This window comes from Panthera onca, chromosome A1 (genome assembly GCF_046562875.1).
Source record: "Panthera onca isolate mPanOnc1 chromosome A1, mPanOnc1 haplotype 2, whole genome shotgun sequence".
Classification (NCBI taxonomy): domain Eukaryota; kingdom Metazoa; phylum Chordata; class Mammalia; order Carnivora; family Felidae; genus Panthera; species Panthera onca.
The window spans coordinates 236935602-236954600 of record NC_138339.1 but is presented as its reverse complement, the minus strand read 5'-3'; positions in this window follow the sequence as shown (position 1 = coordinate 236954600).

Here is an 18999-nt window from a genome sequence, read left to right as displayed (position 1 = left end):
GGAGGCAGCTGAGGCATTGGAAATGTAGGCATCAACCCCTAGTATCTACATGGTTTGCAGACAGCATCATGGGGCCAAGTGCCTGATGAAGCTTGGGGACAAAAAGGGAGGGAGGCAAGGCTACCACGGAGCTAGGCACCCAAGGGCTCAAGCCAAAATGCTACAGCATCAAAGGACTGGCAGCCTGGCAGAGCGGTCAATGTTACCCTTGTCCGAAGCCTTGTCACATTGTGATGTCCCTTTAATTCCCAGTTGCCCGCGGACTGTGAACAGCAGGGCTCACCGCTGCATTAAGAACTGTGCCGGGAGAATAAAACGTTACAAGTGGGAGAGGGCGAAGAAAAGCAGGTTTTAAAAAGTAAGTAACTGGCTCAGAGGAAACAAAAGCAAAGCATCAGGGAAATATCTTTGGTTGAGTGGCAAAGGACGGCAAGTTTCCAAAATATTAGGTGCCGTCGTCATAAGACAGAATGAGTTAGAGAATGACAAGTTACTTAGCAGAAGGTAAAAACCGCTATCCAAATGGGAGAGGTAATCGCCGTAGATGTGATCATCATGTCAAAACTTACTGCTGTACTAGTATGTTTTACCTCCGGAGCAATTTCATAGATGAAAGGAAATGATGTCTTGTCTAGAGAATCTAGAAGATCACAGGCTACCTCAGAGCCAAATAGTGTCAGGCCTCTTCCCCACGAAGCAGGATGAAAAATAAACCGTTTCGCTGTGTACTGGCTATGCAAATTATATTACGGTTTTCTATTTTACCCAAAGAAAGAAATAATTTTAAGAGCGAATGCTTCATGGAGCGCTTGGGTGGCTCAGTCGGTTAAGCGTCCAACTCTTGATTTCGGCTCAGGTCATGATCTGATGGGTTCGTGAGATCGAGCCCCGAGTCGGGCTCCGGGCTGACAATGTGGAGCCTGCTTAGGATTCTCCCTCCCTCTCTCTGCGCCTCCCCTGCTTTCCCTCTCTCGCTCTCTCTCTCTCTCGAAACAAACACTTTTTTAAAAAGAGCTGATCTTTCACATTTTTAATGATGTGTTGGTAAAATATCCTTTGAATTAGGTCCAAATTTCCTTCTTTGTTAAGTTGAAAACAATAGTTTTACAGAAAACATTCTCATATATATTAATTTAGGATTTCTCTGAACATCCTGTTTTAGGCATATAATGTTTTAGTGCTAAACCAAGGAGTTTTTCCTTTCCTTCTGTTGTTTTTCTTTATACTAATTTTTTCCCTCTTCCATAAAGGGCTCTTTTTTGAAATATTTTAAAGATTTTTTTTTTTTTTTTACTTTCATCCTAGAGTGCTACCCTAACCCATATCTTTCACTATTGGTACATCAATAAGTAATTGACAAGGTATTGTATTTTGATTATGCAAAATGACATACAGTGTAATTTGCTCCTAGGTTACAAATAGAAAAGTCACCTATTCCACCCCCTCCCCCCCCCGCAACAGCACTGCTCACAGAGTCTCTTCGCAATGCTCACCAGGAATTTGACGACTGTGGCCTATTTTCAGGCTGCAGCTTCTGGGCTCACAGCTCACACAAGCTGTTCTGTTCTGAGCTACGAATGACAACCAGCAGCAACCGTTCAGGACTTCCCATTGAACACCTGCTGCAGACAGGGAGACAGATAGTTACGATGCAGTGGCCCGTGTCTTTCTTCCCCAACTACCCAGAATCATTGTTAGTAGTTTTCCGAGCACTTACATGGTTAAGGTAAATTATGCAGAGATGTGGAATTTCGAACAGTTCTTTTATGCCCATCCTATTTTCTTTGTTTTAGCTGTTAACTAAAAATTAAAAAGTGATGGTAATAACTATCTCATAACTGACCCAAGCTCCAGTGCCTTGATTCTACCCCCTCCATGTTCCTCTTTCCCCTCTTTTCCTATGATCTCAGTGCTCTTTTCTTTTTATGTTTATTTATTCTTGAGAGAGACAGAGAGGGAGAGAGAGAGAGAGAGAAAGCAGGGGAGGAGCAGAGAGAGGGAGACAGAATCCAAAGCAGGCTCCAGGCTCCGAGCTGTCAGCACAGAGCAAGATGTGGGGCTCGAACCCATGAACTGCGAGATCATGACCTGAGTCAATGTCGGACTGACAGACTGAGCCACCCAGGCACTCCTCAGTGCTCTTTTAGAGACTATTTTTCAGCCTATAAAAATGAATCTGGACCACTTTCTGACACCATACACAAAAATAAGCTCAAATGGATGAAAGACCTAAATGTAAGATAGGAAACCATCAAAATCCTAGAGGAGAAAGCAGGCAACAACCTCTTTGACCTCGGCCTCAACAACTTCTTACTAGGAACGATTCTGGAGGCAAGAGAAACAAAAGCAAAAATGAACTATTGGGACCTCATCAAGACAAAAAGCTTCTGCACAACAAAGGAAACAATCAGCAAATCTAAAAGGCAACCAACTGAATGGGCGATGATATTTGCAAATGACATATCAGATAAAGATTTTATATAGATAGAAAATCTATAAGGAACTTATCAAACTCAACACCCAAAAACCAAATAATCCGGTGAAGAATTGGGCAAAAGACATGAATCGACAACTTTTCCAAAGAAGACATCCAGATGACTAACAGACACATGAAAAGATGCTCAATATCACTCCTCATCAGGGAAATGCAAATCAAAACACAATGAAATATCACCTCACACTGGTCAGAGTGGCTAAAATTAACAACTCAGGAAACAACAGATGTTGGTGAGGATACAGAGAAAGAGGAATCCTTTTGCACTGTTGGCGGGAATGCAAACTGGTGCAGCTACTCTGGAAAAAAAGTATGAAAGTTCCTCAAAAAATTAAAAATAGAACTACCCTATGACAGCAATTACACTAGTAGGTATTTAAAGGATACAAAAATGCTGATTCGAAGGGGCACATGCACCCCAATGTCGACAGCAGTGCTATCAACAATAGCCAAATTATGGAAAGAGCCCAAATGTCCATCGACTGATGAATGGATAAAGAAGATGTGATATATATATACACACACACACAATGGAATACTACTTGGCGGTGACGAAGAATGAAACTTTTGCAACAACGTGGATGGAATTAGAGTATATTATGCTAAGTGAAATATGTCAGAGAAAGATAAATATATGATTTCACTCATATGTGGAATTTAAGAAGCAAAACAATTGAACATAGGGGAAAGGAAAGAAAAATAAGATAAAACAGAAAGGGAGAGAAACCATAAGAGACTCTTCAGTACAGAGAACAAACTGAGAGTTGCTGGAGGGGAGGTGGGTGGGAATATGGGCTAAATGGATGATGGGTACTAAGGAGGGTTCCTCTTGGGAAGAGCACTGGGTGTCATATGTAAGTGACAAATCACTAAATTCTATGCCTGAAATCATTATTACACTATATGTTAACTAACTTGGATTTAAATATAATTTAAAAATTAAAAAAATAGAACTCAGAGCATACATTATTACTTTTCTCTCTATCTTCTGAAACGTGACGTCCCATATTTTCATTTTTAGCACCTTGACACAGGGCTTCCCTTATAGAGATTTCATGTGCCATCTAGGACTTTCATAGGTAGAGAGGAGTCTTGCTGTCTTCAAAGCCTCAAAGGACGGGCTGATTCTCTTGTTAGGGGCTACCACAGCTGGTGACTAGGTAAAGCCAGTGCTCACTGGCCATTCCCAAAACCCTAGGGCCCGTAAGAACTATGTTCAATTTTCTCTGCCTGTGTTCAAAAAGAGGAGCGAGAAAGCCTGGATCGCGGCACATCTGTTTACAGCAAGGTTTACTGAATATTTTAAACCCACTGTGGAGACCTACCACCGAGAAACAAAGGATTCCTTTCAAAATATATTTGCTCATTGACAACACACTTGGTCAGCCAGGAGCCCTGACGGAGATGAACAATGAGATTAATGTTGTTCTTATGCCTGCGGACACAACGTCCGTTCTGCAGCCCATGGATCAAGGGGCAATTTTAACTTTCAAGTCTTAGTTTTTAAGTAATACATTCATAAGGCCATACCTCCCATAGTGATTCTGATGGATCTGAGGAAAGTAAATTGAACTTCTTCTGGAAAGGATTCACCATTCGAAAAAAAATTTTTTTGAGTTTATTTATTTACTTTGAGAGAGAGCAGACACAAGTGGGGGAGGAACAGAGAGAAGGAGAGACAGAATCCCAAGCAGGCTCCATGCCACGAGCGCACAGCTCGATGCGGGTTCCAACGCACAAACCATGAGATCATGACCCGAGCTGAAACCAAGGGTCAGATGCTGAACCGACTGAGCCATCTATGCACCCAGGATTCACCATTCTAGAAGCCATTCAAAAATCTTTGATTCACAGGGAGAGGTCAAAATATCAACACTCACATGAGTTCGGAAGATGTTGATTTCAAAAACTCACAGATGACTTTAAAGGGTTCGGGGCGTCAGTGGAGGCAGTCGCTGCGGATGTGGTGGGAACAGCGAGAGAACCAGGACTAGAAGTGGGGTCTGAAGGTGGATGGCGTTGCCACGATCTCGTGATAGGACGCGATGGGGTGAGGACTGCTTCTCACGGCTGAGCAGAGAACCACTCTGCTCAGAAGGCCACTCCAGCCTTCACCAACCACTACCCTGGCCAGTCAGCTGCCCTCCACCAGCAAAAAAGATGAAACTCACTGAAAGCTCAGATAATGGTTAGCACTTTTTAGTGATGAAGTATTTTTTTTTAATTTTTTAAAATTTATTTTGAAAGAGACAGAGACAGTGCAAGTGGGGGAGGGACAGAGAGAGAGAGAGAGAGAGAGAGAGAGAGAGAATCCCAAGCAGAGATCTGCCAGCCCAGAGCCTGATGTGGGGCTTGAACCCACAAAGCTGTGAGATCATGACCTGAGCTGAAACCAAGAGTCAGACGCTCAACTGACTGAGCCACCCAGGCACCCCTTCAATGAAGTATTTTTTAATTAAGGTATGCAGGTAATTTTCTTAGAAATAGTACTATTGCAACGTAATAGACTGCATCATGATATAAACACAACTTTAATATGCACTAGGCAATCAAAAACTTTATTTGACTCACTTGGTTGTGATATTTGCTTTATTGCAGTGGTCTGGAACCAGACTGCCGATATCTCCAAGGTATGCCTGAATATACATACAGTGGAATATTATTGGGTCACAAAAAATTTAAATAATGATACATGCTCCCGTGTGGATGAGGTTTGGAAACAATTTGCTAAGTGAAAGAAGACAACAGTAGAACACGTGTTGTATGGTTCAATCGATACGAAATTTCCAGAAGAGGAAAATATAGAGACAGAAAATTGTTGCCTAGGGCTGCAGTGGAGAAGGAGGATCGGGCTGGAAGCCGAAGGCTGACAAGTTTGTGTTTGTGAATGAAAACACTCAAAAGTTGGGTTGATGGTTGACACCTGGGATTATACATTTTTAAAGCATTGGATTACATATTTGAAAGGGTAACTTATATGGCATGTGAATATATTTCCATAAAGCTGTTGCCAAAAAAATCAGGTGGATGTCTAAAAATCTCGTTAATGGAAAATGTGTGTTTTCTTGAGTTTGACATTTTCTTTTTGTCTTTGTTTTTCTGGAGTTTTGTTATGATGTACCAAGACGTGACTCATTTTGTACTTAACACACTGTAGACCCCTTTTAGTCCATGGCTGGTTGTCCTTCAGTTTTATACAATTCTCAGACATAATAGCTTCAAATATCATTTCTTTTTTTTTAATTTTTTTAATGTTTATTTTTGACGGAGAGAGAGACAGAGCATGAACAGGAAAGGGGCAGAGAGAGAGGGCAACACAGAATCCGAAGCAGGCTCCAGGCTCTGAGCTGTGAGCACAGAGCTCGACGCGGGTCTCAAACTCACAGGCCGTGAGATCATGACCTGAGCCGAAGTCGGATGCTCAACCGACGGAGCCACCCAGGTGCCCCTATTGTCTCTATTCAATTATTTCTTTCACTTCTGGACATATTTTGAACTTCCTCACTGTATTCTACAGGTCATTTACTCTGCCCTAGGTATTTCCCTATCTGTCTATCTATCTATCTATCATCTATATCACTTATCAACCTATCTACATTTCTCATCTATCTAAACTACTCTTAACTGTCAAATGAGTTCTTAATTTATTTTATCCTTCAAAGTTTACACTCTAATTCATATTTTACTTTTTAGAATTTACAGTTCTCGGAGAGAATTGACCTGGGCCTCTTCCAGGGACTGGAGTTGTGGCGACGTAGGATCCCTTGTCAGACGTGGTGACCCACGTGAAGCAGGGGTGCAGCTCCCACGAGGACTGCTTTACCCTGTTACTTTTATTTGTAAGGTGCAATTCTCAGCATCTCCGTTCAAAAGCCTGGAGGTTTCGGCAGGGTCCCCGGTCATCATATTGGCGGACTCGGGCTTCCAGTTTCAGCCTCCCGCCCCAGCCCCGAGAATTGTCTAAAGCACTGGCGGTCTTTCATGTGTATATTTCCATAATTGGCAATCAGCAAATAACCCCTGAGAGACAGGGACCCCTTTTCTGAACGTCTTTCTTCCCTCAAACTTTGGCAGGTAGTTTTTCGATATAGGTTAAGCTATCTTGTGCCTTCAAATAAGCTGCCCTCCACCCCTTCCACACACACACACGGCTTGTCTGCTTCTCTCAACAGACTCAGGTTTTCGGAATCTCATTGTGTACCGTGATGGATTCCCTTTCTACTTACTAAAGAACAAGTTGTGCCCACAACTTCTAGATAAATTTTTGATATCTTTCTGGTATTTCCTTAATGTCGCTCTACGAGCATGATAGGATTTCCTCTTTCTGTGGCCTGACGATTGCCTCATCAAAGATTAAGTTCTTTCTAGGTGATTTGAGAGACCCTGAGTTGATTTTTAGCTCGAACTGGTGAATGAAAGTGTAGCCACGTGGTTTCCCGCAACCAGTGCTCCCCGCCATGGTCATCCCCACCTAATGTCCATTGTCCATCTCAGGACTCATGATGCCACTCTTTGCCTCGTCGGGCACTTAAATGTGCTGCTTTCCTGGGAGTTGTCCTGCACGGATCCAGAGGACCGCTTGATGTTCCCAGTGCTATTGGACCCCCGCATCCCTTGCCTGGTTCCGTGGGTGTTTCTATGGGAAAAATAAATGCATCGAAGCCACCAAGCTAAAAGCACAATCTAAAAGCCCGGTCTTCGGGACGGCTGGGTGGCTCAGTCGGTTAAGCGTCCAACTTCGGCTCAGGTCACGATCTCACAGTCGGTGACTTCGAGCCCCGCGTCGGGCTCTGTGCTGACAGCTCAGAGCCGGGAGCCTGTTTCAGATTCTGTGTCTCCCTCTCTCTCTCTGACCCTCCCCCGTTCATCCTCTGTCTCTCTCTGTCTCAAAAGTAAATAAACGTTAAAAAAAAAATTTACAGAAAATAAAAGCCCGGTCTTCGTTATTATAAATTTACTCTTCGATCTAACAAAAATGAATGTGGAAAAGCAAAGTTTGCTGTGATATAATTAGAATATGTAATTGTCCACTGGGGCAGCTGAAATAATTCGTTAGCCATCTGTTATTATGCATGTCTCACACTTACTGTCATGCAATAATTAAATATAAATATTGGTGGCCACGTAGACTCATTCGATCCAAACTCAGTGATTTAGCACGTTTGGATGGTGGTAGATACACATGCATCTATCCACCTGGCTACTATTTTTTTTATTTTCAGTCCTCCCATATGTAGCAAATATACCAGATGTCGTAATAATAGTTCAATGAATGCTTGCTGAAGGAATAAGAGAATAATTAAATCACTTAATTTATTAATCAATAAAATCAATCCATTTATGGCACTTTCTGATTATTGGTTCCTTTTCAGAAGTTAATTCAAATTAGGTCATGTGATTACCGCTTATCTACGCAGACACGAGGTACAGAGGAAGGATATGCAGCAAGAGGTTTCAAAATTTTTAGAAGTTCTAGTAACACCGAACTTCTGGGGGAACCGATCTCAGTTTAAAGACCATAACGGGGGGATCACCTGGGTGGCTCAGTCAGTTAAGCACCTGACTCTTGATTTTGGCTCAGGTCGTCATCTCATGGTTTGTGGGTTCGAGGCCCAAGTCGGACTCAGAGCTGAGAGTGTAGAACCTGCTTGGGACTCTCTCTCTCTCTCTCTCTCTCTCCCTCTTTCCCTGCCCCTTCCCCACTCACGCTCTTTCTTTCAGAATAAATAAATAAGCTTAAAAATATCAAAAAGGGCACTCTAATGAAAATCATGCTATAAACCTTAAATAAATTGAATAAACCACATTACTCATTAATTTTTGTTAGGCTTTTCCAATGCAAGGCAAAACAGTGACTTGTTACCTCCAGATTCCTTCCTTTTCTTCATCTGTTGATTGTCAACAGTGGGACAGTACTGGACAGTAAAACAGACATCGATAAACATCTCTGAGCTTTATATTTGCAAAACCGCAAAAGCTTTCATTCACGTGTTAGCTATTACAAATAGACCAAAACAATAAAATTAAACTCAGTTACTTCCTAGCTTTTTTCTTGCAAAATGCTGTATTATGTAGGCATATCCCCTCTGACCAAGAATTCAGCGTGGATGAGACTAAATGCATGAAGGATTATTCCTCAAAATACATGTCCTAGGATAATTAAAATAGGAAAGAATGACTTGTTTTTAATTTAGCATCCTTTGGGGGATAATTGGTCTATTTTAAGAACAAAGTTATTTAATGTAGCCAGGAGAAAAAAGTGAGGCAAGTGCCGGGATTCTGCAGCAGCCAGAGTTAACTATAATACTGTGTTTAATTAAGTTTTATGTCCTTTCAGTTACACGGACAGAAATGATGTGTATGAAATCCTCAGTCATGTAGAGATTATCTGTATTGTCCAATTACATATTGTCTATGCAACTGACCCCTTTCCGTCAGCTCCCCCTGCCCTCAAGTTGTGCAAAGACTTAAGATTAGGCCCAAATTCGAGGTGATGCTGAAACTCATTTGCTCCCAAGAAAAGTTCGGGAGAAATAAAGGATCAGTAAGAAGACAGAAGTCAGAGTTTGGAAACCGGATTGAGACCCAGAAGAACATCTCAGTCAAAACCAGAGTAAGGAGGGTGCTCTATTCAGCCCAGTCACCAGATGGCAGCACTGGGCTTTCATCCCCACCCAGTCAGCCATAGCAAAGCTTCTGCTTGGAAGGACTTGGAGGCACTGAGCCGCTTCTTACAGGGACAGGTTTCTAGTCCCCACGGACAAATCAAGAGTAGGTCAGTGCTGAAAGGAGAAGTCCAAATAAGTAAGAAGATACCCCGTTAAGACATCAAGACTCATAAACTATGGTGGGGACCAGAAAAGATGGACCACAGACTGGAAAAAGACATTTGCCAAACACAGAGCCAACACAGAAATATCACACACAATACATGTATTTTATTAACCTCCTGCAAGTGAGGGCAAGAAAAGATAGCCCAAATTATATATATATATATATTTTACAAGGACACAACTGGTAATCCACAGAATATGAAAACCAAATTGTCAATAAATAGATGAAAAGAGGTTCAACCCTGTTCTAATCAAAGACCAAAGAGAGACTACTGTATAATCGTCTGATTGATAAAGCCAGTCTGAGAGTACCAACTGTTGACAAGGAACTGGGAACTGTCATACAATTCTGGTGAGATTATAACTTGGGACATCTAGTTCTGAAAGCAAGTTAGTAATACCCATAAAGTTAAAGATGTGACTACCTAATACTTCAGCAACTGCAGGTCTAGAAACAACCACACTCATTGAAATGAAGAAAGTATTAGGATGTTTGCTACGGAATCGACAGGAAGAGCAGGAAGAAAAGGAACAATCCAATCGTCCCTCAGTAGGGAACCGATAGGTCAATGTGGTTTTCCTGTAGGGGAGACCAGTGAAGCTCTTGAAATAAAAGGTCCTAATTAACTTGCAATAAAAAAAGCTGAGAAGTATACGTATGGAACTATCCATATACATTTAAAAATCAATTTCTAGGGGTGCCTGGGTGGCTCAGTCGGTTAAGCGTCCGACTTCAGCTCAGGTCACGATCTCACGGTATGTGAGTTCGAGCCCCGCGTCGGGCTCTGTGCTGACTGCTCAGAGCCTGGAGCCTGTTTCAGATTCTGTGTCTCCCTCTCTCTCTGACCCTCCCCCGTTCATGCTCTGTCTCTCTCTGTCTCAAAAATAAATAAACGTTAAAAAAAAATTAAAAAAATAAATAAATAAAAATCAATTTCTATTTTAAAAAATGTACACATAGGTTACATAAATTTTATATATTATTACATTGTGGTCTATGGTTAATATCACCCCTGGAGTGAGCTCTCTTCATATTCATATTAAGAAATGGAAGGAAAGGGATCTGATGGAAGCACAGTATTAAATGGTACACGTAGGGACACGTAGGTGGCTCAGGCGGCCGAGCATCCGACTCTTGATTTCTGCTCAGGTCATGATCTCACAGTTCTTGGGATCAAACCCCAAGTCGGGCTCTGCACTGACAACGCAGAGCCTGCTTGATATTCTCCCTCTCCCTCCCTCTCTGCCCCTCCCCCACTCACACTCTCTCTGTCTCTCTCAAAATAAATAAAATCGATTTAAACGAGAGAGAAGACGCAGGGGACACAAACACACAGGAAAGAATGCCAGAGGAAGACAGAGGCAGAGATCAGCATGATGCAGCTACAAGTCAAGCCGAGGACAAGTCAAAGATAGCCGGGAGCCCCAGGAAGCTGGGAAGAGGCAAGGAAGGACCCATCCCTAGAGCCATCGGAGGGAGCACAGCCTGCCGATGCCTTGTTTAGTCCCCAGAACTGAGAGAAAGTGAAATTCCTGTTGTCTGAGCACCTCATCTTGTGGTACTTTGTTATAGCATCTTTAGGAAACTAACTGACGCAGGTGTAAGTCTAAGACACGGAATATGTGGAAATCATATTTAATTTTTATGCCATTTATTCCTGGGAGTTCCATCTGTCTTCTGTTCAGTTGAGAGATGAGCATAGTTACCTACCTTTTTTCATGGACAAGGGGAGGATGTGAATTACATCCCCGGGAATCAAAAGTCTCTGCACTTTCTACTACAAAGCGGTCGTCCATGTTATGAGATAGGTGGAAGCATAATTAGGAATTAGATAAGCATCCATTCATTCAAACGTAAGACATTGATTCATTTCAATGATTCTTAACGGGTAAGGAAGATGACAGCTCTTAGTGAAATCTGTAAAGGAAAAGTTTTATTTAAGCAGCTTATGCCTGCGCTCTGGAACAATTTTGTTTTGCAAAACTTAAGTGTCATAAATTTACTAAATTCATATTTAGTGCTACCAGTATAAAACAGAATCAATCTCATGTGACCACGGTTTTGGCACATAACATATAAAAAAGTTTCTCTTTCTAAGATGCTCCTGTTTTATTTGTGGAAAATTTGGTGGATCATTCCAAATGGAATGAATGTTTTGCTTTCAAAACAAAGATTATAGATTGGTATGTGGCAAATAGCTTGCTTTCTCTTATAATATTGACAGCTGCTATGTGTTAAGGCTTTGCTCAGATTTCAAAATCGACTTCTTCTTGTGGAGAACCAGCTATGCCCTGCTTTTCTGTCATGTCTTAGCAAGAAACATACATAGTCCATTATGAATTCGGGAAGGCTTGAGTTCCTCTGCTACAATTTAGATTGAATTGGTGCTAATTGATCAATAGTCCTTGACAATAATGAGTTGAAACTAGCCTTCCTAGGGAATTATACAGATGCACTATCATTGACTGTGAAAATCCATTAGAGGTGTGATCGGATTGCAGGGCTTTTCACTGGTAATGTCTCAATGGCACTTCATTAAGGGATAGAGAAAAGCCAAGGCTTGCTTTCACTAAGCGACCCAGGATTGTCATCCAAAAGCACACCCAAGAGCATATCTGTTAAGAACTTTGAAGTAAGCTATATCTGGTACAAATACCAATACTTTCCCTTACAATCTGTAAGACCTGGAAGTCAGTATCCTGCGTAAGTCGCAGTTACCCCATCTGTGTAACTGGGTGAGTAAAAGTACCTACCGATGACTTGCCAACAACAGGGAAGGGGGAATGGCAGCCCCAGCAGGGATATCTTATTTTTGTCAACGAGTTTGTTTAGAAGTGCCGGTGTAAGTGACAACAAAAAGCAGAATGACTTTTGTCATTGGTTTCAAAATCTCTACGGCCATGCACCCACCTCCCATACTGCCCTACCAGTCAACCCTAAGTAGGCAACTGGTCCGTGAGGATTTCTGGGAAAGGCAAGACCAGATAGGCATGATTGTTTTCTGAGGAACAAGCAGGTTAACTGGACAAAGTTTCCCAGGGTCTGCATGTGGCTGTGAGGGTCATGTATGGGGAGTATCAACGTTGGAAGTCGGTGGAACGAGTGGGGTACGGTCAGCAAACCGATGAAAAGCTGGTATGAGATTCCACAGCACCTATAAATCTCAGTTAAATGCCCCACAGAATGTTTGGTTCTTGTGGAATTTTTTCATAGAAATCAATAAGGGGATGTCATCTTAGGACCAGGTCCTCATACAGAAGGACCAAGATGGTGGAGGAAAGGAACCATGAAGAATTAAGGGTAAATAATTGGTTCAAGTATGGCAAATACCAAGATACTTTCTGATAAAGATATTATGTGAAAAGTGATAATAACAGTGCAAACTTAAAATCTGGCAAAAAAAAAATAAAAAATGTAGGGGAGGAGAATGGATGCTGTCATGATAATTTCCTTTTTTTATATGGGGAATGAATTGCAAACCTAATAGTGATGTGAAATAATACATATGTAGGTATAGATACGGAGATATGTGCATGCAAGTAAATAGCTGAAAATCACAAACTGCTATAATAGAAACCAAGACGGTTAACTTTTAAATCAATGGGGAAAAATGAGAAAGGAAATGTATTTATGAAGAAATAGCAGGAAGCATGAAAAACAAAGTGTAAAACAAGAGAAGATTAACTATTCGGTTGTAATTTGTAAGATGCAACTCAAGAATCATGTTCCCGAGGGGGGAAAGCATGTAAACAGTATCTACTATCCTGTTTTCTTGCTCATGGAACAGAGACTGGCCCCAACTGGTGCCCAGTGATTCCTGAATTGGATATAAATAAAAAGCCAAATCTGAACGACATTTCATAGAATGTTTTATTGCATGCGTTACAAGATTTGACTTACTGGCATTTTGTGAAGTTCAGGGCATCTATCAAGAGCTAAGCATGGGCTGGAAGTTTCCTTCCTTGTATTATCATTTTCAGCTTTTGGTATCAAGGTTATAGCAGTCATATAAAATGATAGAAAGAGCTGCCTCTTCTTCTGTTCTCTGGAAAAGTTTGTTTAAGAGTGCAGTTATCGGGGCGCCTGGGTGGCGCAGTCGGTTAAGCGTCCGACTTCAGCCAGGTCACGATCTCGCGGTCCGTGAGTTCGAGCCCCGCATCAGGCTCTGGGCTGATGGCTCGGAGCCTGGAGCCTGTTTCCGATTCTGTGTCTCCCTCTCTCTTTGACCCTTCCCCGTTCATGCTCTGTCTCTCTCTGTCCCAAAATAAATAAAAAACGTTGAAAAAAAAAAAAAAAAGAGTGCAGTTATTAACAGACCCATAAGCAGACAGAGCAAACTAACGGCTGCCAGAGGGGAAAGGGGTCCGGGAATGGGCCAAACGGGTGAAGGGGAGTGGGAGGTACAGGCTTCTAGTTATGAAAGGAGTTAAGTCACGCGACCGAAAGCTGCAGCAGAGCAAACACAGTCCATGCCGTTGTTACGGCATTACGTGGTGACAGCCGGGGTGCATTTCTCCTGAGCACAGCTTAACGTATACACCTGTCAAATCACTATGTTGTACACCTGAAACTAATGTGACGTTCTGTGTCAACTATACTTCAATTAAAAAATATAATTATTGGGGCGCCTGGCTCGGAGGGTTAAGCCTCCGACTTTGGCTCACGTCATGATTTCACAGTTCGTGGGTTCGAGCCCCGCGTCGGGCTCTGTGCTGACAGCTCAGGGCCTGGAGCCTGCGTCGGATTCTGGGTCTCCTTCTGTCTCTGCCCCTCCCCCCCCTCAAAAATAAACATTAAAAAAATGCAATTATTTGTTCCTTGAAAGTTTAGTAGAATTCTGTAGTAAAACAATGGGGCTTGGTGTTGCCGTAAGGGTAGATTTTTAACTACTCAATTTATTTCACAGATATAGTTCCTTCTTTTTTTTTTTAATGCTTATTTATTTTTGAGTGGGAGACAGAGCACAAGCAGGGGAGGGGCAGAGAGAGAAGGAGACACAGAATCCAAAGCAGCTCCAGGCTCCGAGCTGTCAGCACGGAGCCCGATGCGGGGCTCGAGCTCAGGAACCATGAGGTCATGACCTGAGCCGAAGGCGGACGCTCAACCGACTGAGCCACCCAGGTGCCCCTAGATATAGTTCTTTCTATTGAAGTTTTCTATCGTTTTCTTCTTTTTTAAAAAAAATTATTTATTTATTTTGAGAGAGAGAGAGAAAGAGAGATCGAGCATGAGCCGGAGAAGGACAGAGAGAGGGCGACAGAATCCCAAGCAGGCTCCTCGCCGTCAACACAGAGCGGGACCCAGGACTCCATCTCACAAACGGTGATGCCGTTACCTGAGCCCGAAGCAAGAGTTCGATGCTTAAGGGCACTGAGCCACCCAGGCGCTCCTCTACTGTTTTTTACATCAATTTTTTCTAAAAAATGTGCCTATTTCATCTAACTTAGCCATGAATTTGTTCATAGTGGTCTCTTACGGTTCTAATCTCTGCTACAGCTGCAACTGTGTCTCTTCTTTCACACTTTCACTGATATTTATTTTGTGCTTTTCCCATTCTTGCAAAATCACACCCTAGTTTGCCTATCTTTTTTGCCCCCGAAAGAACCGATTTCTGGCTTTGCTCTTTCTTTATACTTAATTATTTGAGTTCTATTCCATTAATGTCTGCTTTTACCTTTTTATGTTATTTCTTCTTCTTTATTTTTCTCCGGCTTCTTCAACTGTGTGCTTAGCTCCTGAATCGTCAGTTATTTCCTCTTTTCCTTTTTTTTAATGTTTTTATTCATTTTCAGAGAGAGAGTGTGTGTGTGCACATGAGCAGGGGAGGGGCAGAGAGGGAGAGAGAGAGAGAATCCCAAACAGGCTCCACACTGTCAGCACAGAGCCTGGCATGGGGCTCAATCTCATGAACCATGAGATCATGACCTAAGTCAAAATCAAGAGTCAGCCACTCAACTGACCGAGCCATCCCGGTGCCCCAGTTATTTCCTCTTTTCTGATGTAAGTATTTAAAACTATAAATTTCCCTTGAACTGTTCTTCAGGAATCTCCAAGATATGCTCTATGAGGTATTTTGTGAGGTATGCGAAAAATATTTCAATATAACAGATTCTCCTATTTCAATTTTTTAAAGATTCCAAGATTCTGTTCTCTGGTTTGACTTACTAGCACTGTGGTCAGAGAACATGGTTGAAATGACACCACTTCTGAGAAACGTTTAGACTTGCTTTGTGGACAAAGTTGAAGTCTGTGGTCAATTTTCATAAATGCCTAAAGCATGTCTAAAAAGGAGTACATATTTCCTAATTATTAGATGAAGACTTCTGTATAATTTCATACATTTGGGCATTTTAGTTTGTCTGTTTAAATATTTTGCTCTAGTGCTAGATTAATTGCTTAAAAAAACAAATTAGAGAGATATGTCAAAATCTCCCGCTGTGACTGTGTATTTATAGATTTCTCCTTTCTACTCTGTCAATGTGCCATGTGCATTTGAAATAATATTATCAGACTACAAGTTTGGAATTATCATCACTTCTCTTGAATTATACATTTCATATATTTCTTTTAAAAAATACTGCTGTATTTTATTTTATACAATTGCTTTGCTTTTACTATTTTAAAAAGTATTTTTGTAACAAATATAGGTATTTTTAGTTAGAAGAAACTTTTGAGAGAAATAAAATAGAATTATAGCCTAACATCTGGGGTCTTGGCTTAGGCTGCTATAACAAAATAGCATAAACCGTATGGCTTATCAACAACAGAAATTCATTTCCCGTGGTTCTGGGGGCTGGAAGTCCAATATCATGGTACCAACGTGGTCCGGTTCGGGTGAGGGCTGTCCTGAGGGTTATAGATGAAGGACTTCTCCTCATGTCTTCACATGGCAGAAAGGGGTGAGAGTACCCCCTGGGGCCCCTTTTATAAGAGCACTAATCCCATTTGTGAGGGCTCTACCTTTGTGATCCAGTTACCTCCTTAAGGCCCCACCCCCTAATGCATCACATTGGGGGTTAAGGTTTCAACATATGAATTTAGGGGACACAGACATTCAGTCCACTGTACCCAGAAATTAAACTTTAATATATATCTTTCCAGGTGCTTTTCTATTCATATAGATTTATATTAAAAATGTGTGCATATATATATATATATATATATATATATAGTACTATATATGAATACAGTGTATATATACTGCATACACACACACACACACACACACACACACACACACATACCTACATAATTATATCTCATATACAATGAGATCATAGTATCCAAAAAAAGTTTGCACCTGCCTTTTTTCACTTGACAATTTCCAGGTTTGCTTCCATGATTTTTCTGGTTGAAAATCAGCAACTAATCCAGGCTCACATGTTGTGTTCTGTATGTACCTTAGAAGAGAGACTGAATGAAACGAATGGTATAATAAATTCTCATGCGTCTTTCACTCTACTTCAGAAAAGTATATTTGAAGAACATTTTATAGGTGTCCAGGGCAAGAGGAAAAACAAATCACAGACCAATAATTGGATTCCCAAACTTACTGGACGTTTATGAAGGAAAGTTGTTTAAATTCAGAAAAGTGAGTAAAGTTTCCCACATTGTCTGGTCACATCTAGTTTGGAGCTGTGGGGACGAATGGTTCGACAGGTTCCTGTTACTGACCTGGGTTTATTCACCATTCCCCGTGACATTTCTGAAATCCCCTCCCAGCACAGAATGTATTGTCTAAGGTCACTTCAAGCTCATGTTCTTGTACAATACATTGTATTTGGGAGAGAACACTCTTTGTGCTTACACTCTCCAATATACTTAGATGTTGCAAAAAATTTATTATTCAGAATTTTTGATTTACTTTTTAAGGTGTTATGAGGTCAGAAGCTGTTGCTACAGTACTGAGATATGCCCAAGATCCCGGACCCCAACATCCCTGTTTGAGGGAGATGACAAGTAAAGAGAATCTCAGAAAGGATGGACAGAAGGAAAACTGCTTCTTAACAAAATTCCTCTCTGGAAACCACTTAACTATTTCCAGAAAGTGATATTTTAATCTACTCTTAAATCCCAATGCTTTTCTTTTCAGCTTATGCCCACCTCTCTCTGACTCCGTCCCATCTGCTGGTACCCTTTTATGAAACATTACTGACACCTTCTTCAGAATCTGCATTTGGCAAGATTAGCCTCCCCTGGTCCTCTGTCTTTGCTTTACTGAAACCTGTTTTTAGAAAGGCCAAAAAAAACCCACTTTTCCTTCACTCAGCCTGAATCTGGAGCAAACAGGCAAGGCCCACAAACTTGTATTCTTCATGGATACATTCAAATAGCTGGCTCACTGGCTTTCTGTAGGTATTTCTCTGAGAGGAATTCAAGAAATCTGAATAAACTGAGAAGTAGAACATTGAGATTTATTGAAAATCTCAAGTTTATTAAGAGGACAGCCCTTCTCAAATTGACCTACAAGTTCAGCATAATAGGTATCAAAATCCTAGCAAATTCTTTGTAGAGATTGATACGCTGGCCCTACAATGTATATGGCAATGTGGAAGACCAAAAATATCCAAAACATTATTTTAAAAAATAACAATAAGGAGGGCACCTGTTGGGATGAGCACTGGGTGTTGTATGGAAACCAATTTGACAATAAATTTCATATTAAAAAAAAAAGTAACCATATTGGGGCACCTGAGTGGCTCACTCGGTTAAGCGTCAGACTTCAGCTCAGGTCATGATCTCACAATTCCTGAGTTCAAGCCCTGCATCAGGCTCTCTGTTGTCAACGCAGAACATCCTTCGAATCTTCTATCCCCCCTCTTTGTGTCCCTCCTCCACTCATCTTCTCTCTCCCTCTCTCTCTCTGTCTCAAAAATAAATAAACATAAAAAGTAACAATATTGAAGAATTTTTGTTACCTGATTTCCAAATTCACTACAAAACTGTAATAGCCAAAAGAGATGTAGCATGCATCTATAATGGAATATTACTCAGCCATGAAAAAAGAATGAAATATTGCCATTTGCAGTCACATGGATGGAGATGGAGAGTATAGTATTATGCTGAGCAAAACAAATCAGTCAGAGAAAGACAAATACCATATGATTTCACTCATAGGTAGAATTTAAGAAACAAAACAAGCAAAACAAAGGGGGGCGGGGAGACAAGTCAAAAACCAGACTCAACTATAGTTAAGATGATGGTTTCCAGAGAGAAAGTGTGGGGGGGGATGGGCAAAATAGATGACGGGGACTAGGGAGGGCACTTGTGATGAGCACAGGGTAACGTATGGAATTGTTGAATCACTATGTTGTACACCTGAAACTCATATGACACAGTATATTAACGATACTGGAATTAATTTTTTTAATTTAAATATAAGTGCTTTAAAAAAGGGTGTGGGGGGCGCCTGGGTGGCGCAGTCGGTTAAGCGTCCGACTTCAGCCAGGTCACGATCTCGCGGTCCGTGAGTTCGAGCCCCGCGTCGGGCTCTGGGCTGATGGCTCGGAGCCTGGAGCCTGTTTCCGATTCTGTGTCTCTCTCTCTCTCTGCCCCTCCCCCGTTCATGCTCTGTCTCTCTCTGTCCCAAAAATAAATAAAAAACGTTGAAAAAAAAAAATCTATAAAAAAGGGTGTGGAATTAGTATAAGGATAAACTTGTGCATTAAGTG